Source organism: Nesoenas mayeri (assembly GCF_963082525.1).
Source record: "Nesoenas mayeri genome assembly, chromosome: 3".
Taxonomy (NCBI): domain Eukaryota; kingdom Metazoa; phylum Chordata; class Aves; order Columbiformes; family Columbidae; genus Nesoenas; species Nesoenas mayeri.
Window position 1 is genome coordinate 95,160,800 of NC_137544.1, and position 24,640 is coordinate 95,185,439.

Below are 24,640 nucleotides of genomic sequence, written 5' to 3' on the forward strand. Positions count from 1 at the left end.
TAAGCGAAAGGAGGTCCAGACCTTGCATGCTTCCTAGAAGCTACTTCAAGATGAGGGGACTTTGTCCTTTATTTTTGTTGTGATTGTCTTTCTGTGATGAATCTAAAATAAATAAATAAATAAATAAATAAATAAAAGATATTTTCTAGGCAATTTTAGCTGGCATTCAGCCACTACTCTGTGGGAAGCTGTGGAACGGGTAGGCAAAAAAGAAAAAGAAAAGAAAAAGAAAAAAAAAACAAAAAAGATAGTTGTGTCAGTGACACTGCTGCAGATGAAAAAGTATGAAAAAATAAGATTGTAATTGTATTTTTTTATATTATTAGCTTTAAGTTTTGACCAGTTTTAACACAGTAGTGATTCAAAACGTCTTACATGCTGGCATTGCTCACAGTATTGCTCTCTAACTCATTTCTGTTGAACCATACAAAGCAGATGACTGGAAGCAATTAAAGTCTTCATCTGCCCTCCATCCCCAGCAGTGTCTTTCAGGCAAGAGGTTCTGAGCCCTTTCAAGCCCACCACACATTCCCCAAATTGGAGATTTTTGAGGAATAAACTCTCATTTTTAGCACAAAGCCACTGGATGCCAAGAACTGCCATTGTGCAAATGACACGCTCCAAGACTCATTTTACTATTCAGATCCCAAATCCCCCATTTCCTGTTGACTCTCATTGCTTAAGCTAATATCATTCAGCCTACTCTTTCAGCTGGGTGGAAGGGCTTAGTCAAACCCCACTGCAGTCAGAGGAACACAGTGCACATGTGTAACAGGGTAGAAATCGTTGGCTCTGAGCATATTCATTTGTTGTGTGTAACTCAGTAATAAAAAACAAATGCAGAGAATTCATTTTATATATAATAAAAATACTGCAATATTTTATGTGTCTCATTTTAGCAGCCTGTTTTTAAATAACAACCGTATTTTTTTCCAATTGCAAATCTCTGAACAGAGGAGCAAAACATTAAAGTATTTTTAGTTTATGGGCTAAACGTCCAGCCCAGCAGTTTGCTAGTAATATATGTATACTGATAATAACCACAACTAGCAGGGGATGCAATGCAGCCTCAGTTATTTCTCTGCACTCTGTAAGACATACTCCTCCTGTTAAGAATTCAGATGTCAGCCAGGACTGCTAACTGCATCGGTTCACACTTCCCTGAAGGGAAGCAAAATGGTAGATTGTTCTTTGAAATACCACAAAGCCTTTCTGAACACCACAGCTCAACTGCTCAGGGAATTGAACTGAAATACTAATTTTTTTCTTCTCCAGATAGTTATTTTTAGTCAGTAAGCAAGGTAATGTTGGAAACTTGTCGTTTTGCCCAGGGAGAAATAGGTACAATTCTCTGAGCACATAGTGTTGTTGGTCTTTCTCCAGGGAATGCCAGTGATAATGAAGGACCTCCTGAGCTTAAAAAGATTTTCAATAGAGTTTAAAGATAAGTAAGTGGAAAGTCACTTTGCACATAAACAAATCGTGCCTTTCCAGAATGTTTGCTTTTATCTCCTGAGAGTACACCATCTCTGCACAGTGTGGTTGTGGGTCTGACCCATAGCCAGCTGATGTTGGCAGGAGTCTTTCCCAAATTGCTCCAGGCAGAGCCCATACATGGGGCTGACATGGACAGGCAGGGACACCAGCACTCTGGATTGGCAGGTAAAAGGTTCTGTTTTGCTTTAGGTTCTGTGCAATAACTACACCATGAATGAAGGGCCACTAAAGATGTCAACCTAGAGCTGCCAAAAAAAAAAAGTGCAGGAAGTTGGGTGTTAATTACAATGTGCCATAGCAGCATTTTTATAATATTAAACTGAATTAACAGTTTCCATGGAGAGTCTCCGTTTCATCTTGGTATCACTCTGGTAAAATCTGTAGTGAAAGACAATAGCTTTCCTGGATGCAGATGGGCTCAACACCTTCAAAAATGAATTCATCAGCATGGCCAGACTAGTTTACTCCCAAATCACATAACCAGTGTTGACACAGCTATACTTTTTTTTTCCCCTCCAGTTGCTGTGTTTTGATTATAATGTGTTTTAGGATACCACAAACGTTGGATAGGAATAATCATCATCCTCTAAAACATGTACCACATTCCCTACAGAGGCTGGATTGGGAGAACTGGAATCAAGTGGCCCTTTCGTTTTCCCCAGCCAGAGGGTCTGGAATGAGCAGGGTGTATTGTTTCCCTCCGGTCTTCCGAGGTGAAGACAAATTAGCCTTTGCTTATGACAAATTGGCTCTTGTTTTCAATAACAAAGTCTCCTAATTGAAAACGTAAACCCCCATTTGAAAGTCTCTTGTGTTTTCACACTTCGCTTTTATCTTGTTGGTGCTTCACCATCTTTGAAAAGCATTTATGAAAAATGAGACAGTCATAGCGTCTCCCAGTAAAAATAATGATAATAAACTTTGATAGGCATGACTTTACAGGTGGGGACAGACAAATGTATTCAGAATCACAGACAGAAACCAGCTTTTACCACCAGCCTGACTCTTTCCCCTATCCTGTACTTTTGGTAACAATTAAGTTGTCCTGTTTATACAGAGGAGGGTGTCCTGTAATAAAATACTAGTTAAAGTGGAGAATCTCCACTTTAAAGTGGAGTGAATCTCCCACTAAGAAAGTGCTATATAATTGTTATTTTCTCCCACTTAAGTGTAAAAACCAACAGAGCCACACGCTACCAAGAGGAGCAGAGCTGGGAAGCACTGCTGGGCTCCACAGTCCCAGGGCTCCCTCAGCCTTCTTCTCCTCCTCCCAGTGTGATGCCAGCAAGCCAGCTCCTGACTTCTGCTTGTTGCTTCAAGAAAAGGGTCTGAGAGGGCTCTGCTGAAGTTTGCTTTGTCAATAAATGCCTGAGAAGTGTCCTGGGATCAATGCCTTAAGTGACTATCTGGAAGAGAGTACAAACAACTTGCTCCTCTTCCAAAAGAGAGGAGCAAGAGAAGGTAGTACTTTCCCCACAGTGATTTGCTTGGCGTGGGGCGTTCCTTGAGAGAGGAGCAATGTCACATCTTCCCACTTTCCTTGGGCCCTGGAAAGTGCTCACTAATTAGGCAGTTGCGCTGCCCCTGAGAAACAATGAACAAATGAGCCAGTTAGCCCCAATTCATTGTTAAGCCTGAAGACAACTCACAGCAGCACTTTTCAGAGCAAATTTCCTCGCTGGTGACTTTATTTTGTTACCATTTTTACTGCCATCTAATTGAAGCCACTGATGGCTAATTGCTTCATTTATCATCAAGTTTACAGGCCACACACTGCAAAACTAATTAGAGACCAGACATTGTGTTTCAGCCTCCCTTTGAAATATTGCTGTCATTTACATGTAATTCCAATTCATTATATTTCAAAGAAGCTGAGAGAGTGGGAATGAGAAGATTATTTCTAAAAAGCAGCATTGAAATTACACAGGCCCGGATTGTGCTCCAATGCAGCTATTTTAAGCTTATTGGGAAAGGGAGAGGAGGAAAATTAGCAGTTTGCGCCTCCCCCACCCCCCCAGTTTCTGACCCTACTGAGCACGAACCCAAAACCTACATAATGAATCTTGTATAAATGCTAGCAGTGAGCTCTGCTCCACACACACAGTTCTCAATCATGCCGATTTTCACAGGGAAGTGGTGAATTTTGCACTTGAGGTGAGAAATACTGCCCTAAGGATTTGAATCTGACAAGTGCCAAGGTCTTGTGAAGGTTCCTCTGTTTGGCGTGGAAAGAAGGAAAGGCAGACCTCGACATTCGCCATGCATTGATTCAACAATAAATCACCTAAAGCCTGCAGACATTTGGCAGGCCCGCAAAGAATTGTTGTTATTTTAACTGAAATCTGATAGATTTTCTACTTTTAAGGCATTTTCAGATAAATGCCTCCAATTTGGGCCAGCTTTGCTCTTGCCTTGCACAGGTTTCCCCACTAACTTCACTGGGGCTGCTCTTTGCACCGAGGTACACAGGACCCAGCTTTGAGAGAGAAAAAAGCTTATTCTCCTTCCTGATCGTTGTTTGATATTCTTCTGTTGTAACTATTCCTCTTCCTTCCCCTCTTTAGGTCCCCTACGTCCTGACGGGCTCATTTCTCCCTAAATAAACTCAAAGCACAGAAGTAAAATGCATTTGTTGCCTGGGAAACCTGCAACTCAGCAAAGGTGGCCATCCTAAGAGAGCCATAGACCTCCAAGGAAGTTTTTATATCAATAACTGTAACCAACCAGAAGTACCAGGTTAGTAAAACATTCCCTGCTACTGGCTTGTTATGTTTCAAAATGTTTGACGAGTTCCTCATTATAGCCCATGATTTATTTTGGTTTTATGTACAGTCCCGGTCTTCATTTCATAAATGGTTTACTATAACATTTAGAGAATTTGACAGAGGGGAGTAGAAATCACTGGCTGAGGATTACTGGTAAACTCTTCATCATATCATCACCGTTTCATTAGCTGCCTTTTTCACTTTGATTCAATGACTGTAACACAGTGCTCCTTTGAAACAGTCCTATCTCCTCAGATTCTAAATGCCACTAAAAGTCTTGCAATAGCATATGATATCCTGCTTCTGGCACTGATAGGACACTATTGACAACAAACCCTCTCCCAGGAAAATATTCACATCACAGTTTTCCTCTAAGAACTACTCGGAGGGGTGTCCCCCTGGGGAGACTGGCTGTGCTGCACAAAACACCCCATCACCTCACACTAGTTTCCAGTTAAGTTATGATGACTCCTAAATGTCCCACCAATGATCATTTTGCTTCTTGCCAGATAAGTAAGCTGTTATTAGCAGGGCCATAGTATTTTTTTTCTCAGACATTAATCTAGGGACATACGTTTAGTTATACATCAGCCCACTGTAACGTGAACTCTGGGAATATCTTATATGACACGTCATAGAAGTAAACTGTGTATTGGTACAAGATTATTATATTTATCAAGGATTTCTTCTAGCTGGTTCATAATGCAAAGCAAAGCCAGAAAGGGGCAACATGCACCACTATCAGGCAACCACAACCTCTCAGTCAACAGCAACAAAAAAGTAAATGCAGAGAGACTTGTGCTTGTAGTAGAGAAACCTACAGCAATCCAAGTGAGAAGCCAGGGATAATTATAACAAGAATCTAGTCCCAAAATAAAGGTTACAATGGGTTTAAAAGCTGATCTTGGTCTGAAATTAAAGGATCATATATAAGGACTCATTCTGGTTGCATGGGAAGTTTTCTGAACTGGGAGCAGGAGATCTTCAAATGGTTTACAAGGCTGCCGCCAGCTTTCATTCGCGAGCATCCTTTCTTCTGTCTTAGGTGAGGCTGAGGTGGCATCTACATCTACACATGGATTCCAGCACAGACAAAAAAACCAAATCTTATCTGATTTTTAGCCCTCACAGATCTGCTGGCCATTGCAGACAACAATAACAGCTTTAAAAGTCTCAGCATTAAGCATTGCCTTGTGATAGAAAAGCAGTTTTCCCAAACTACCTTGATTTTCAAGACAGCTTCCCAAACTACATTTTCACCAAGATTTAAACAAGTTTTAAAACAAAAAGAAAAAAAAAACACCAATGAGCTTTACCAATAAAGTGGAGACTTAACTTTTCCTGCTTCCTTTAGCCTGAACCAGTTTACTGCCTCAACATTCTTCTCCAGCATCCAAGTTCCGTACTGTAACTTGATCCCTCCAGTGACAATAAGAAAAGCAGTCTATGTTGCTGCAGAAGAAAAATAAACCAGCAATTAACAAGTTCCTATATGTTTCCTGTTTACATAATACAGCTCTTTTGCAGGTCAAAAGCCTGAAAGAAACTGATAGGCCTGGAAATGATTTGCAATAAAGGCTATTGGAAATATCCAGTGATGCAACTAAACCAGTTTTTTCTTCTGTGAAGAGTTTTAAAGGGATGGATTTAAATGTGGATTTAAATGCTGTCAGGACTGGCTAGAGGTGACAGTAGGAAGAGCTTTCTATAGATTATGCCTGTGAGAAAGTTTTTCTGTACTAATAATAATGAATAGGTACATGTGCCCATCACAACTACTTTATTCAAAAAAGACTATCCGTTACACATATACACTTTACAAACACATTCGAATTTACTATTTTTTTAATAGGGTAAAAGTAAAGGGAGGTGGTTGCTCTTTATTTTTTAAGGGGTCTCAAGATAAAATAATCCTCTATTAGTCTTGTCACGTCTCTAAGAAAAAAAAAAATAAGTATACTTGATCTTCTGTGCAAACTACTCCATGTGTTGCCATTTGGCTTGTATGCTTGAGTACCCAATCAAACTAAATCTGAACCATGATTGCTGTTATGCAGTATAGTATGTTCTAAGGTCTTCAGTGATAGCCATTATGCTTTACAGGCCTCTGAGCTTATTTTTTTCTGTTATTCGTGGAGTTTTATGCAAACTGCTAGCCACTTGAATCACTCTCTGTATCAGGTACTTTTCCCCTCAACTCAGCCACGTTTGACGTGTGTAGTTTTAGTTTTCTCTCTGAGCAGGATTTTAAACTGAGAAAGTGAGCTTTCATTTCAAGAGAAGGTGTGAAGCACAGGAGGAGCTTAGATAGCTCCCTTCCTCTTTAGGTAGGACCACAGAAACAGGTCATGCAGGAGCAAACCACAGGCCAGCTGTCTCTGACAACCAGCACATGAGCGAGGCACCAGTGGAGCAGCCAACTCATCATATGAGGAGTCTACCCTGGTCCCATTCTGCCACTAATTTGCTGGATAACGTTTCCACCACACTGTATTATGTTTTCTCATTTCATAGGAGCTTAACATTGCCACCCTTTTTTGTAAAACACTTCAACAGGAAAAGTCCTGTAGAAGATTCAAGTATGAACTTTTTTGCTACAATTGCATTAGCAGAAGATATTAAAAACACTACTACTAGCAATGTAGTTAGTGCTAATATTCCTGGCTTGTCTTAGTTTGATTTCAGATGGTTCCAGTATGAACAAAGATTGACATAATTCCAGAAAATTTAAGTATGTATCAGATTAGCTGCAATGCTGGCTTGTGTTTTAGGTGTTTTTTTTTCCTAAACTATTAATTCAAGAAACAGAAAATCATCTAAAACCACACAAAGTTCAAAAGAGCTCCGAATTTTCATTCTGATGCTTACTTCAAGATCATCTGAACCACGGAAAAAAGGTGTGGACTAGTCAACTTATTGTTAGAAACCGAAAACCAAACTCCTGGGACAACATTTGATGCACAAGTGTGACGCAGGAGAACAGCATAAGTTCTAGTCAAAAAAACCAAAGCCCATACTTGAAAGCATGCTTCAAAACTTCCCCGAAGTTGGCCTGATTGAGAGAAATTTAATCTAAACTGACAGGCTGTTTCCCACGAACTTCAGTGGGAGTCGAGCCAGAGGCCCCATATACTTCAGGCTCCAGCTCTCCGTACAGCTACAGGGTCCTACAGAGTTTGGGTTGGCCTGAGGTGCATCTGCCCCAGAACCACAATGTCATGCATCCACCTTAAATTCCCTATCTCATCCATTAAATCTTTAAGGTTCAGTTTTTCATTGCATTCTTAAGCTTCAGTTTTTCAGATACACATTCATGGGCTGCCAGATCTAGACAAAGAAGCTGCAGGCCTGAGGACAATTACTATGTTCAGCATCCAAACTTTGCTGAAGAGATAACTTCATGTTCTTGCACAATACTGTGACTTCAGCATTGTTTTTTATCTTTCCAAAGATCTTCTATTCCACTAGTTGTTTGTTATATTTAATATACATTAAGCCAGCAATTTCTTCTCTTGCAGTTTGCTTGGGACTATTAATAACAAAGGTTTAACATATACAAAATTTTTCCTCAGATGTCCACGCCAAGTTTGCAGACTGTGTATTAAGAAGTTTCAAGTAAACTGCTGGCAAGAAAAGACTGGATAAATTAAAAATGGGGAACAGAAATATTAACCTCACATATTCTAATTTAAAAAAAATGGTGGAACAGATTTCATTCACATTTCCCAGGACACTATTGAAGAGAATGGTTTCAAATCAAAATGATTGTTTAACCTTAACTGTAGATTCTGACATGAAAAAGCTATAATCATCAAATTAAAGGGGTAAAATTTAGTGAAAGTGGGGGTTGAACTGTCCTAGGATATATAGTCAGTCCTATGATGTGAAGTGGGATATGAAAAGGAATAACACAATAATAACATACATTTTTATTATCTTTCATCCACAGGAATTTCAGAATGCTTCCCAGACTAAACATGAAAGTCCAGATTTTGATTTCTGCTCCCCTGGTGTAAATCCAAAGTGATTTGACTGAAGTTACTAGAGTCGACTCTTCATCTACAAAGCTGAAATGGAGATCAGAGGTTTGGCCCTATTGTAATGGGTTTCATTTGTGCATTGGTCTCATTCAAACAGCAATTTTTTTTTCCAGCATCAGGAGAACTAGAACAGATAAATCTGGCACTCAAATATACACAGCAAGAAAGAAGGAAAAGCAGTAATGCAACTGTTGAACATTCATCCAGTGATGATCATTGAGATCAGTAAAAAGCCTCTCCAAGAAAATATTAAAGAGTAGGAGGGAGAAAGAAGGAATATATTAAAGCACATTATTTTAAACTACAAAGATGCTTTCTGTCCAGTCCACCTAAGAACTCTTTTTTTGACAAGAAAATAACCTTTCTTTTCTACAGCTGCCCTAATTGCCAGCCACACCCAGATCCCTTCTGAAGTGTTATGAACATCTAGTTTCTTTGCTCTACAATCATTGCCTCTGTAATTTTATCGTGCTGTGAGAACTGGAAGCATTACAGATCCTTCATGGCTATCGACATTTTCCAGGCTGGCTTAGGATGACATTGCAGCCAATTTGCAAGGTAGTTTTTTTTCTTTGTTTGTTTGTTTGGTTTGGTTGTTTGTTTTTGGGGGGTGTTTGTTTTGAGTTTGGTGTTTCGGGTTTTTTTTGGTGAGATTTTTTGGGTTTTGGTTGGTTGGTTGGTTGGTTGGTTTTTGTTGTTGTTGTTGTTGTTGTTTGTTTGGGTTTTTTGTTTTTTGGGTTTTTTTTTTTTTTTTAAAAAAAAGCCTAAAGCCTATCCTAACATTTTACTTTCTGGACTTGATCTGACACTTGCTGAAGTCCACTAGAGTTTCTCTGGTAATTGCAGTAAGGCTTACACTGGAGTCTTCTGTGCACATAGAGCTGAAGTAGATTTTTTTAGGCTTCTTTGTGAGAAAAAAAGCTGCTAGATCATTTTCACACACCCTGCAAAAAAGACTCCCTCAGCCTTTTTTCCGGGGCAAAGACCAAGAGTCAAAGATCTTTCATGGAGAGGAACATCTCTACTTCTGTCTGCATTTGCACAAAATTGTACCCATCCTAATCCAGCTGTGTGTCAGCAAATAAATTAAAACATGCCAGGAGGGTATTTATCTGATCTCAGGTCAGAAAGTGTGGCATTAGAACTTAAACTACTGGTATGTAAAGAGCAACAAACCCTGCAGTTTATATGAGCAGTAGGGTCAGAAAGCAGACATGAACCTGGAGCAAAAAGTTATAAAAATCTCCCTTTGAATGATGAACATTAAACTATCTGCTGTTATGTAAATAAACAGGGTTTGCACAGACCATTGATTAAGGTCAAAAAAGTCTTCTTGTATTTCTGGGCTTCTGATTTCAGACAATCAAGGGTCACTACCAACTCAAGTCACATCTAGTGAGTGAGTTTATCAGTTCTTGGAATTTTACAATTCACATTTAAAAATAAAAGTGATACTGCATATTAACAACACTACCAGTCCAAAGTTCAGTAGGCTAAGACTTAAATTAGTTCCAGTCAAAAGAGAACAGTAGTAAGTGACACAAGTCCTTTAGAAGTTTTTCACATCTGATACAAAAATTCTCATCTAATTGATATCCAGAGAGGAATTCTTTGGTTGCATTACTATACAATTAAGCCCTGAAACAAAGACTGTGAATTTAAGAAGAATATTGTGATTTATATACAGGCTGTCATGGGGACTGCTAAAATTGGATAAACTAATCCTTCATAGTGATTTTGTAATGACTAATGTCAATTAAGACACAATTTCTTTATACTGACTTAAGGATGTGCATTATAGCCTGTCACTGAAATATGTGCTTGCCAACTAAAACTACACATAAATACAGAGAAATGAGACTTTTCAGCAGGCCTTTCTCTTTATGGCCATGGTGTTCTTTCGCATTTGGACCCAACACACAGTCCAAGGCTGTACTTTATTTGTAGAAATAAAATTCCTTAATAGCCAGTTGGGCAGTAGCCTTGCTTAATTGCTTAGCATGGCAATATTTGCTCAAGCAGTGCCTGAGCATCTCTACATCTCTACTCCTCCAAAAAAAGGAGAGTGGACAGTTTTGAGTCTCTACCACTCTCTCAACAGGATTTTTCTGACCTTGACACTCTTGCCAGCCTCTACCAGCCCCCGGGACACAAGGAGCACACACCAGCCCCAGAGAAGGAGCAGGGAGCTGGGTTGTGGCTCTGCAAACCAGCCACAACCCTCTGCCTGCTGCCGGCTCCCAATTTGGCTCCCAGTCCTTCAACTCTGAATGAGGCTAAAGGCAAGTGCTTTCTTGAGCCAGATACCCTGCAAAGGCAGGCTTTCCTTTCTGAGCAGAAAAACCTACCTGCTACAGTTTGCTGTGTGGAGAAGCACAGGACTTCCCATGATCTCTCCATAAAAATAAGAATGTCCAAATTATACAGTTCTGTTTGTGTGTGGGGGTTGTTGATTTCTTTTTGGGGTTGTGTGCGTGGTTTTGTTTGTTCGTTTTGTCCTTCTCCTCTTAATGAAACAACTCTGGCAAGGTCTAAATATTTCTCAAATCATAAAGAGACAACACTATAGACAAGTAGGTTCTGATCTGTAAAGTAAAGCATCTTGAGTTTCCACTGACTCCAATTAGAGCTTCAATTACCTGCTCCTCCCTCAAGCCAGACCTGCCCCTTCAACCCAGAGCTGGGAACTGCTCTGAGCAGTTTGGAAAATTTTCAGAATGTATGGAAAAATAGTCACTGCTCTCCAGTTCATTTCTGCAACAAATATAAAAAGGTGGATGCTTAGTTACAAGTATTTTTAAACAGAGCAAAAGAGCTAAGATCTGAGTGCAAATGGCAACGTTACAGTCTGACAAAACGGGATCTGGATAGAGCCGTCTGCTCTCCTATGACTAGAAAGTGCTTGCTTTCAGCACATACACAGGGAAACACACACCCCAGGCATTTGTTTCCTTCCCTGACCCAGGCCATCATCACGAGTAACAAAAACTGAACAGCAGATTCTAGCACCTCCCTAATGGTCTCCACCTGTCTTTGCTGCATGCAATACAGAAAGGAAAATATTCCCCAGCATCCCTGTGGGTAACAGTGTCAAAAGATATAAACGCACTCTCATAATCAAAATCCTTCTATATATTTTTAGAGTACCTGGGCCATTTGTACAAAATGAACAACATTTTAGTTGTTATGCCCACTGCCTTTAACTGCATATGAGAGCCATCTATGGATACAGGATGTGTTTGGTGCAAGCCCTTGTCACCTTGAAGCAGGATCTTAACTTAAAGATGCAAAATCTATTGCAGGTGAATCCAAGAGTGGTTTATAAATCCATTTTAATGATAATAATTTCCTTCTCTACTCCTCAGCACTCTCCTTCTAAAATGCATTCTGAAACTCAGACACATCTATTAGCCCAGCTAAGTCTTGCTCTTTGAAGACTTCTTGTACCAGGCTGCATGCACACATGTATTTCAGCAAAACTATTTAAAGCACCAGGCAGCACAGCTGCCACTGCGAAGTCCTAAATGAATACACAGTAAAACTGCTTTTAGCTTATTAACAGAGAATCAGAACCTACCAGGGGACATCAGATACTCCTTCTGATGCTGCCAGCTTTGGCTTTCTACTGCATTTCCCCTTTCTGTTAAAAATCTGGATGGTTCTTATCCATCTTTCAGTGCTACTCACCCCAGATGCAGGAAGCTAGTCCAAATCCTGGGGAGGAGAGAAGCATGGAGAGGAAGAAGAAGAAAAGAGAGAGAAAAAAAGGAAAAAGAAAAGCAGCACATGGGGATCTATTTAGCTTGTAAAAGCCTAATTAGAGTTAATTAATTAATTAAACACTCAGGTCCTGAAGGACTGCCCCTGAAGTGACTCAGAGAACTCCCACATCCTTGAGCAATCTGGAGTTTTGTCCCCACCTGCAATCAGTCAGTGTTTATTATTAATTTCTCCTTTTAATGTCTGTGGACTCTCAGTGCTGTAACCCAAATAAGATTTTCAACACAGGTTGTTTACAGATCACTGTAGAAATAAGAGGCTGTGTAGTCTCCTGACCAGAGCAGAGAATCTGGAGTACCCTTTTTTGTATTTATAGCCCCATACTGGGAGGTCTTCAGGGAAATCAGTGAAGCTGCCTGTGTCTAATTTACCCTTCATAACACTACCACCTGCCTGTTGCAAGTCCTATTTCACATTTGAGAAGTGTTTGAGACAGCCAAATAAAGGAAGTACTAGAACTACAAAAATAACTTAGTCAATAGGGTATCAAACCAAATGCTGAGTACTCTTTGGCATAAGAGCCAGCAATACATTTTCCATGTGATATGCTAAATAGCTGAGCTGAAATCTAGGGCATCAAATCAGGAAAATGATCTTAAAGTGGGATGTTATTTATACTAAGCAGATGATTTTGCAACTCACTGTATGGAAAAGCAGAGATGTACTCTAGCAGTACGGAGATTTGCATTGTCCATTTATAAATGCATTCCCTTTCTCATGCTACAGTCTCAATCGAATCAGAATTTCCATTGCTTTTACAGTGAATGGGTCATATTAATTTTCTTGACAAAGTAGGTTTTCTTGTGTTTGCTAAGATGATCTTCAGGACCAAACCATAACTTTTGCAAGGAGAGGTAAAGAAATTCATTTCTATGGGAGGATGAGGGACAGTGGATGCATCACTTGCCTATGGCTGTGTCTGGAAGACATCCTGGTGACGTTTTCTTGTTCAGTGCTGTATTACCTCAGAAAGGACTGCAATGCTTCTTATGCATACACAAATATTGCACATTTTACCACATGCCAAATGGTGTTGGACTTGCCCAGAGCAATACCTAAGGAAGCCTAAATATTTGGACAGAGCTTTGTCATAGTCTTTCCTCTCATGCCAGACTTGCTATTAACATTTTCTTCATTTTAGAAATGACTTGGCAAAAGGAGGGAAGAGTGCCACTCTGTACCTCAGTAACTAAAACGTTTCTTATGTCATTGACAAAGGACCAGTTGATGGTTCTTCTTCCACATAAATTCCATGCTGTGAAAGCCTACTGCTCCCTCTCACCTTCTCTGTCCCTTGTTTTCCCCTGACAAAACCAGTGACGTGACAGTTCTTAAATAAATCAGCCCCTGGTTGTGTTTTATGATGTCATGGTGAGCGCAGGCGTGACCCTTAGTAATCAGCATCTCGGCACACCGGGAAGCTTCCTGCTGGAACTGCTCTCACAGCCAAGCGAACTTGCCTACGCTGCAGAAATTATGTGAATTACCTCACCTCTGTGTATCGTAATAACCCTTACCACACATTATGCCAAATGTTCAGCGCTGAACTGCAAGGAGCCAAAATGCAGACGAAAACCCCAATAATGCCTAAAACAGAGTTCAAGTGAAGCTGGGTCCGTGCCAGGTTGTGGAGATCGTTCTTGTCAGCCTCAGATCTGACTCTTGTGCATAGGAACTAACGAAAGGGGCAGGGAATAAAACAGCATTTGAGTTATTCCTACAGAGCAGGTACTTAATAATATCCACATTTCCAGCATTTGAACGTTATACTTTTATTAAGCAAAAACCTACTCCCACAAAATATCCCTAAGTTGCAGTAAAGGCTGTGAGCATGGTTTTATTTCAGCCTGTGAACAAAGCCATATGGATTTCATCTGAGGGATTTGGGGGTTTTGATTCTTATAAAAGTCATGATGTCAAACAAAACTTCAGATCAGTCCCAAAACATATGCAGTGTGACAGCCGACAATGGAAACTACACAATGACATTCTTTGGCCCAGCAACATCTTCAGGCTCAGCAAGGAATCGAGTGCAAATGTGTATGGGCTTCAGCTTTCCAAATCCAAATGAAAGTCTGACACTTGAATTATGCCATCCCACAGCTGGGGACGCATTTTGACAAACACATTTCTCGTGACCACAAGCCATTCTCACACTTCTTAGAAGAGGCCTTATTGCTCTCTACAACTACCTGAAAGGAGGTTATAGTGAGGAGGGGGTCAGTCTCTCCTCCCAAATAACAAGCGATAGGACAAGAGGAAATGACTTCAAAATGCACGAGGGCAGGTTTAGATTGGAAATTAGGAAAAACTTCTTCCTGGAAAGGCTTGTCAGGTATTGGAAAAGGCTGCCCATAGACATGGTTGAGTGGTCATCCCTGAAGGTGTTTAAAAGATGTGTAGATGAGGTTCTTAGGACATGATTTAGTGACAGTGTTGGGTTAATGGTTGGACTCAATGATCTTGAGGGTCTCTTCCGACAAAAATAATTCCATGATTCAGTATTCGGAAGAAACTGCAGTCCCATGCCCCTTGATTTTCCTACTTTTAAATATCCTTCCACTCATCTTCTTGACACTAACCTGCAATAGGCACTTTATAACCCCCATAGTTTTTGCACGGTGCATAGCTCAAAGTACACCAATGTTAGCGGGGATTATGAGGCTTGGCCTCATAATCAGTGAGTATCTCTAGCTCTTTCCAATTACCTCTTGACATTAATCCAGAAGGAAAAGAGGGTTACTCCACAAATACAAGTCAGATTTTTCAAAAAAAGGTCTCAAGGATCTACAAGACAAGGCTGTTAAATTGTGGCTATAGCCAGTGGGAGGGTAAGTGATATAGCAAAATACAAAACCAAAAGAACTTTCAAAACATAGCAAAATAACTATTTTTGCATGTTGTGAGAAGTTGCTTAGAAACACAGCAACACATTTAGGCTTATTATGCATTCAAAAAAAAATTCAAGATATGAAACAAGATCTACGTTTATTGGCTATGTGCTTTCCTACTCAGCCGAGCCAAAAAGGCAAAAAAAAAAAAGCCTGTTTATTTTTAATGCCAAAAAAATTACTAAAACATTTATAACAGCTGGTCATACTACTGAACAAACCACTCAATTAATCAGCTAACTACCGTATGTTTGAAAGAGATGACGCAAGTTTCCATTCCTAATAAAGTGCAAAATGTTGATTAGTTCCGGGACAATACATGAATAAATTATTTGCATTCACAATTAGGTTTTGCAGTGTCCAGAAATTCTAGGTACTTTTCATACATCATTTTTCAATATTCTTTCTTTCATTTCTTTTTGCTTTTAGCCCAGGTTTTTCAGAATGGTGGCCAAAATAAACAGAATATATCCTTATAGTTCCCTCTCTCACTTCCTGCTTATGAAAGAATTTTCACTCAAGGCCTCTTGCACTTCTTGGAATCAAATTTCTTCCAGAAATCTGCAGCACTCTTTTCCCCAGCAACTAAAATGCAGCATTTTAATTATTAGTATTATTACAATCTCCCTTTCACTCCCCCATCCCACATTCCTCCTCCTTTGTCCTAATGGCTGGTCCCTCCCAAACCAGCTGTTAGTGGCAAACCTACAAATTTACTGCTTACTTCCTGAGTATAATGCCCTCTCAACACTGCTTTATGAGTGCTGGTCTCTCAAAAAATAGAAAAAAAAAATGAAAAGCCTCTTAAATTCGTGATATAGCTCTTCTGTGTGGTCTATTTTTAGGTCCACTTTAGAAGTTGTGAAAGGCTTAATCTACCCCCATAGGCTGGAATTCCACAGCTTGTGGCAGTAGCTTCTGCCAACACAGGTAAGGAACACAGGGGGTCAGGAATCTCAGTGCTCACTGCGGGCTTAGCCAGGCTGCAACATCTCACACGGCAGCATCCCACACAGCAGCATCCCACACAGCAGAATCCCATGCAGCAGCATCCCATGCAACAGCCATCAGTCAAGGCCATGTGGGTGGGTGACACAATGCACATGGGTCCTCTAGACACCGATCATGTCACTAATGCCTATAGTAAACAAATAATTCTTTAATTAATTTCCAGAACTGCTTATAGAAATTGAAAGAGATTTCATGTTCAAGTGTGAGCTTCCCAAATGAGGAAAAAGTCTGAAGGATTGGGGAGGGGAAATTCCTTATGAGGACAACCGAGATCTGCTTCCAGAGGCATTGCAAACTAGGCTCCTGAAACAATCTGAGAACTGTCTTCAGACTGAACTTCTTGCCAAGGAAGGACTCAGATAACACTGTCTATATGAGAAAACATTCCAGGTAATATCCCATCACATTTTAAGTTAAAACTATATATTTTATTTTTTGATAGTGCTGACAACAGATGTATTCTAGCTAACAGAACCATCTAGGATAGAACTGAAGGAGACCGCAGGTATAATGTTTATTCTAATTTTTAGTAATGCATAGGAACAAATCTGTGTCTTGTGATTATCTAATTGCCTAGGCTTTCTTTCCATAGTATAGAGTGTTTCAAAAAGATGGACCCAACATGTTACAATTACACAAAACTTTACAGACAGTTTAATGAGTTATCAAGTTTTAGTAACCTTTTATAAATGCTCTATGTTCCCTCCACCTGCTGTACAGACTGTAAGAGTTTCATTCATAGGCCATTTGTGGTTGCACATACAGTGATTTCAAATTGGGTCAGTCTTTTTGAAACACTCTCTATAAGCATGCATGTGAGCTGATTTGTATTTTATGTATGTATAAAATAAATATATATTTTTATATATTACTTTGGAGCAGGCCATTCCAAAACAAGTCTGAGAATGACAGTAGCACAGTACTTACTGTCAGTTGCAGCCCATTAAATCTTTGTAAGATTTAAATACAGATTTTTTTTTGTCTGCAACTTTGCAAGTAAGACATGTAAATTCAGTTCCTTGGAAAGACTCTACAGAGCTGGAACTAATGAGTGCAATGCATTCAGTCATGCAAAGGTTTTTCTTAACCTGTTACAACTTTTTGGAGTTACCTTCCTATGTATCACATTCTTTCTAAGAATGTCACAGATCCCATGACTTTAAAGCTTGAGGTTAGATAGAGGAAGGGTGACAAAAATATTAGGTTCCTTGTACAGGTACGTTACATTAATCTTGCAATATGAAAAAACAAAGTGTTTTCTAAAAATGCAGAGATTAATATAGGCATATGCTTCTCAGAATAGTGTCTTGACCAAACCTCTTCAGTGTTCTTTACTTCTGCAGTTAGAATGTGCCATTCCATACACATTTTAATGAAAACATTTTAACAAACGAATAATCCTAGCACCTAGTATTATTTTTAGAGTATTATAGTACTGCATTAGTATGACAGAGAGGACAAAGACAGAAGAAAGCAAAGTACATACATTTAATACTTTTAATTCAGGTGTTTGACTTTTCCAGTGTTTAAACACTGTGGGGGGAAAAAAATGTCCTTAAGCTTTGGGGGAATTCTAATTGTGTTTCATCTTCTGTATGTTCATGAAGAATATTCTTGTCTGTAAAGATCTGTAGAATGTGTATCTTGAGCCAGTAGCAGAAGTTGGCTTAATAAATAAATTGAATAGAATGCATAGGAAACAGAGAAACAGAGATAATTTATAAACACATAAATCATCCAGCCGAACAAGAAAAATGGAGTTATGATCAATCACAAACCTTGGATAAGTGAATTCAGAGTAGCAAGTACAAACTGTACGCCGTTCCCAGATCAAATATGTTTGCAAACCTCACAGACTTGAGAATTACGAACGTCAAAAGTGGGATTAGAAAGAAACTGTTCAAGAGCCAAGAAAAAGGGTTCATTGAATAAACAGTTTGCAGTGATTATTATAACCAGCTTTAGCCCAAGATTTTCTTTAGGTTGATGATTGTCCTTTCAAAAGAGAACAAGGGTACTAGAAGATTTTGTCAGTTTGTCTGATATTGTTGAACAAATGGACACACTTTTGAACACAAAATCCCTTCTTGGAGTTCAAAAAAGAAAAAATGTCAAGGAAAATATAGCTTGGGAATGATTGCTCCAAGCTTCAGTTACTTATGTTGCTCACTTGAAGAAGAGCTTGTATACTCAAAGCTTACCCTTTTTCCCATCTACACATGAGCTATTTGTCCCTGCAAGGCTTACCAGTCCTGTATATCAACCCATCATAGAGCTACAACAACAGGCTAATACTGCTTTAAGGGCAGCAATGGTGAGAAAGAAGCTCAGCATTTTGAAAGTCTAGAAATGTTTTCCATGAGCAACCGTCCTTCAAGGTTTCAGTTTGACTAATTTTGTCTCATGGTGAAACAACTTCAGCCCAGAGAGCCAAGGCTCTATCCAACCTGGCCAAGTAAATACAGGTCACCTAAGAAAACCTTGAAGCAATCTTGAACAAAGACCACGCATCCCTAAGTAAAATGAAAGAACAAATTATGAGATGAGATTAATATCTCTGATGGTGAAAAGCAATGATATCAGCCCTACCTGACTGCTACATGATCAAACCCAGCCCTTGTGTCCTACCTGTACAGCTGATGGCTGAGTCTTGATGAGAAGGCAACCCTCTCCTCCTCAGACTGTCTGCACAGATCTCCAGTGCTAGGAGAGGCACTCGCTGACTGTAAAGGTGACATCCATCGCTCCCCTTTTGATTAACTAATTCAGATAAATCAATGTTCAGGTTCAGAAATTAATTTTCATCTGAAACAGATTAAAACCTGTACTGAAGATTTCATAGCTGTGTGATGCAGAAGATCACGAAACTTTAGCTTGATTAGATTTTATTTTATTTTCTCCTATAGTGATTTCTTCAACACTATTAGCAAACCTGATAAAATCAGTAGCTAATTCTTCACCTTATGTAGATACATTGTTGAATTAAAGAAGACAATTTGTTTTATAAAGGTGGTGGCCCTAGATATTCTTGTTATCTTCTGTAGTTTTACACAATCATATATCCGCATCCCTCATTCTTTTTGTTGCTTCTTGCCAGTATTATAGTCATCTATTGTACATTAGTTTCTCTTCCTAGTGGTTGATCTTTCAAATGCTTTCTCATACAAGGAATTCCATTGACTTCAACGGGAGTCCTCTTATAAGTAAGTTTTTTTTAGTATTGAGCCCTAAGCTGTACATTTTTTGAAGCAGGAAATCCTCTTTATCTGTTTTGTAAAAGATGATAAATAATAGCCCCAAGGGAGGCAACTCACAAGAAGTAGATGGCTTAACAAAATTTGTGTCTGGCATATACATAGAGTCAGGTTTCTTTAGGCTCCACATTTTTCCCCAGTTTTTCCAAGGAAGGGAGGAAGAATGAAGCTTCAGGGGTGGGAAAGTTATAAATGACATTCCATGAAAAATACTTCTTAGATTTTTTTCCCTCTAGATTTCTTTCTCTCATCAGTAGGAAGCTGTTTTTTTAGACACGTTTCTTTAACACTATGACCATACTGAACCGTTCCCTTTTTTTTTTTTTTTTGATGGTGTAACATAAACATCCTCAATGTAGAGAGCCTGAGGACAGGCTCTACAAATGATTTCTTGACCTCCTCCTGCAGCCCCCGACAGAATGAGAGAGGCCTTGCAAGGGCATGTCCCATGCCACCAGCACTGCCACCCCACATGAGCCAAAATCCTGACTCCTTACCATTGCCAGCCTCAAAATATACAAACACACGGTTAATGATCTTAGCAGAGGCTCAATTCTGGGACTTGCTTGTCAACTGTTTTCACATTTACTCTCTTCTTTGCAATGACAAGGGTTATAAACTGTAAGGGGGAAAAGGTTCTCTTTTGTTTTTCTTTTTGGGTAGCCAAACTGGGGCTCTCAGGAGAGACAGTAATGCTCAGGTAATTTCACAAGTCTCTAAATTACACTGAGGTGGGGTAACGTAGTGCAATTGGGGTCCTTTCTACTGTGCTACAGTGCTTTGCCATGCTGGGGTACCTGTCACCCCACCACAGCTCTGCCAAGAGCCCCAGAAAAAGAGGGAAGGAATGAGGGGCAGCCACACAAGCCAGTGCTCCTGTGGTGTGTGCAGCACAGCCAAACCAGGAACTGCTCTAGCGATGGGGTAATTTGTCTCATTTTATTCAATTAAGCTTATTTGCATATCTGAGGTTAATCTTTTTTCCTGTTATTCTAGCAGCAAATGCACACCAAGGGACATGCTGAAACACCGAGTGGAAAATCATGTGTTTGTGTATGCCATCGCTGAAGTCAATCACAATAAAAGATATGACAAATTATGTGATTTCTTCTCAAAATTGAATCCTGTGATGTTTATGCAGAGTATAAGGATACTTATGCCTTTAATGCAACAAGTCTGCTTTCTATTTACATAGATGAGAGAAACATTGCCCTGGCATTACACAGAGCAAAGTGTGCAAATTCTAAACCCTTCCATAGTCCCTAGATATAAGAGTGCATTCATATGTTTGTGTTTAACATGAACAAATTTATGATCTGATGTGGATTCCTCTGAGTACAGATATATTCCAACTATTTGCTGAGTCCTAATTTTGAAGGAACAAATGTGAGTGCTGGGGCGGGGGGAAGAGGAAAGAGTTATTTTCTATTTATTTTAAGGGTTTTAAATGCAGTGCAAGCTCTTTTTTTTTTTTTTTTCTGAGGGGGTGGGTTGGAGGTTGTCTGTGACAGTTTAAAGGATACAGGTAGTGAGAACCAGCATATTAATAGAAATTTAAGACTGAGAAAGTAAATCAAGTGCCTCCAGATCTATTTGTTCATTTTTGTAACTGCAGATAGTCCAGGTTTTATGAACACTGCAAATAGAAACATACACTGAAAGGTCATCTTTTGCTATTGACACTGTCAACAGTTGCATAAAGTAATCCGCATAAATCCACAGCTTTGCCCTCAAAATAATTTCAGAGAAAAATGGCACGTTTTGTGATTAGGGCATCTGTAGGAAGGCAGAGAAGGAGAAACAAGAAGTGCTCACACCTCTTGTGCATGGCCATGCATCTGTCTGGTGACAAGTTTCCCCATACCCTGAGGAATCCCTCTGGATATTAATTCAGCTCTTGTTCCCAGTTGCATACAGATGCCCACAAACCAAGGAGGACGTGAACCCAGCAGGACTGTGTCTGGCTGTGCTCACAGTCCCTTTTACCCAGGTTGTTTCCCTTGATGTTACGTACGTGGAGACAAGGGGCACTCCAGCTTTCTCAGGGCCTGGTTAAGTCAAGCTTAAAACCTTTCTGTGCTGGTAGTGTGACTTAGAGGGCTTGCTGCAGATCCCAGAGCATACATTTCACTGAGCTGGTTGTGGTTCAGGTTAGAGATCACTGCACTAGGATATATTTTAGGCTCAGGATCAAGGTTTACATTTGAGGCCAAATCAAGGGAAAAGTCTGATGTTTCAGTAATCATGACAAAGGTCCTAATCATGCTGATATGCTCTCAGTTTCCACAGTGCTGGTAATCTCACAGATCAATCTGATTTTCCTGAAACTTTTGCCATCTTGAAAACTGTGAAATTGAGAAGGCCAGTGATATGCATAGTTTTAAATCTGCTCTGGAACCAGACCCATTGGAGTAGAATTGAAAAAAAAATCTGAATTCAAACACTACTTTAAACTAATGGGGATTGTATTCCTGGTTTTTATTTTGTCCTATTTCTCATGCATACAAATACATATTTTCCAATAATCAGTCAACTGCATGAAACTTACATATCCCAGTTTTGTTTCCTTTGATGTAGTTGGCCAAATTCCTATTGATTTCAGTTGAAGGAGGGTCAGAAGTAATGTGCATTACCCAAAACACGCAAACCTGTATTCTGCATGGCAGTTATTTAAAGATCTATGGAGCTTTTAACAATTCAAAGTATACAACCTGTCTTTGATATGACTTAATTTGCCTGCATAGCAGAAAGAAAATTTTCTTCAGATTGTGTGTATTCCTGAAATACTCTTAAATGTTGTGTCTGCTGATTAACTGTTGTATCCTTTCTCTCAGAAACCTTCTATGTTCAATCCAGCATCTTCTTCCTAAAGTCTCCCCTTGGAAGAAGACCACCTCAAGTCAATTAACTGAATCAGACCTAATAATAGAATTTCCTTACTGAAACCAGAGGATACGCTGGTTTCAGGGAGTCATATTATGAGCAGTAGTCATGGATTTTCTGATCTAGGAAAGAAAGGTCAAATTCTGCTTTCAGCAAAGTGGTGGATTTTTGCAGGTGGAGCAACAGAGGGCTGAGATCATCAGGTGAAGCTGTGAGTGCTCCTACCACTGGGCCTCTGAAACACAGAAAAGGTCACTTTGCAGGCAAAGTCCAACGCTGTTGCTGGGGGACAGCACTATAGCAGCAGGTATGTGAAACAGATTCAGTTAAGCCAAACACCTTGTGCAGCAAACAGTAGTAAATATGTGAATTTCTCTGTTTGCTAGAGGTAGAAACCCAGAACAGCTGCAAACCACTGACTCTCTCAGTCAGTTAAAAATGAAACTGCTGGGCATGGCTTTAATGGTGACCAAGAGGAAGGATCATTAGGACATTGGTGTGGCAGTGAAAGATGGCTGAGACTCTGATAATTGCCCTGTAGATAATTTAAAATTAACTAGCAGTTAAAAGTAAGGTGAATGTAGGCTAAGAAAGTCCAGAAAAGCAGCTACCTGGAGGCAATGGTGAGTTTCATAAGGGGTTTTTAGGCTGTACATCTAATTCCCATGGAAAGTAATGAGAGATAGTAGCCAGAGTGTTTGCATCCATTTATTTTTTTACAAAGAAGAGAGTTTGATCCCTGTTTAAAAGCCAAACTCACATCATCTGGAAGACAGGGCTCTTATTTTTAGAGGTAACATACTTTATGGTTCTGGCAGCAGATCCAAGGTAAGAATTTTTCAAGCTTCTTTGTGTTTCAGCTTTTTAACTTCAATTCACTTTGCTACTCTCAGAACACAGCATTTATACATACCACAAAATCTCAAATTACCTACAGCTTTGATACATATGTTACCAGATAAATCACTGCACATACACGTATATATTTGTGTATTACTCTTCCCTAAGGAAATAAACCCACGCAATCACACACTTTATCTCCTTCGAACTTTTGAAATCTTTCCCAAATGTCAACCACATTTGACAAAGACTACAGGTCACAAAGATAACTCAGTTCCTAGAAATACAGTGATAATCAGTAGCTAGGTTGGTGTAGTAGCCCAAACAGGAGGATGGGTCGAGTTTTGCAACTAAACCCTCTGTGTAGCAGTAGGCTCCTGGCCAAAGGGCATGCACAAACTAACCAGACAGTCGGGCTACATAGTCGTGGCACGTATCATCCTCACTAAGGGTCAGGAGTTCTTACAGAACCCAAAAAAAACCTAAATTCATGTACAGAAGGAAATAAAACTGAAGGCAACTGTGCTTCAAACCCTCTGCTTACAGAGCAACTTGCTCAGGAAATGTTAATTGCTTCACTGCAGCTTGTTAGTGCATGGGAGAATTGACTTCAATTATGTATCTTCCTTTGTCACAGTTCTGTCTGTGCCATATCACATGTCATAGAAAGCAATTTGATACCTGCAAGAAGTATAGTGTGCTACCAAATTTGCATTCAGTTTCATAAATGACAGACCTTTTCTTTGAAGAGTAAGCCATTTAATGCCTGGTTTGAAGGAAGAACAAAAGTCTAAGGTATCATGTTCTCCTTAAAATACCCAGTCTGTAGTTACTTTTTTTTTAACTGAATTCAGAAAATAATTAAAACAGATTATCATCTTCCCTGATCCCTCAGGTTTATGTCAAAGGTCAACAGTGTGAACCTGTAATGGGTTTGACCCTAATTAATTAGCCAAGGTAGAGCACTTGCATACCAGCATAAATTATATCCATACTTAAGGAAGACCAATAGCAAGTCACCTTTTCCTTGATCTCCCAATAGAAAGATGCCTAAATGCCTCCTTCCAGTTAACATTTTAAAATGCTAGTTCTAGACCTTGTCCTGAAATTTACAGCAGCATTTATTAACCAGATATATTTTTCTAACTGTTACTGAAAGATGAAATAGAAGAAATATTTTCATTCCTGCCTTTAAGAACCTGTCTACATTTTATTGCACTACAAGCTATACAGCCACAATAAGCAGCACAGTAGGATTATTACTGGGTCCTCAAGTTTCCCTAAAGAACTGGAAAAAGTAATTGCAACAAAACTGGTGTATTTGTCCACAGTATAATATTATATGACCTTTCCAGTGAGAATGTGGAAAAGAAAAGAAGCGTTTCTAAGGTCAGGCATAACATGAAGGAAGCAAGACATTCTGTCGGGAAATGTGTGGAAAGCTTCATCTTAACTTCACCTGGAACCAGCTTTGGCTAAAGGAAAATTTATATGACACCATTAAAAAATGTCCCTTTTCAAGCTTCCAGCGCGTTCTCTTCCTAGAAAAATAAGTTTTCCCAAGTACGATACGTATAATGTAGTAATGAATAAACTAAATTATAGTAATAAATGCCTAACTGATCTTCCACGACACAATCTGTATAGATTACCGTGTTTTCACTGAGAATTTGCAGACT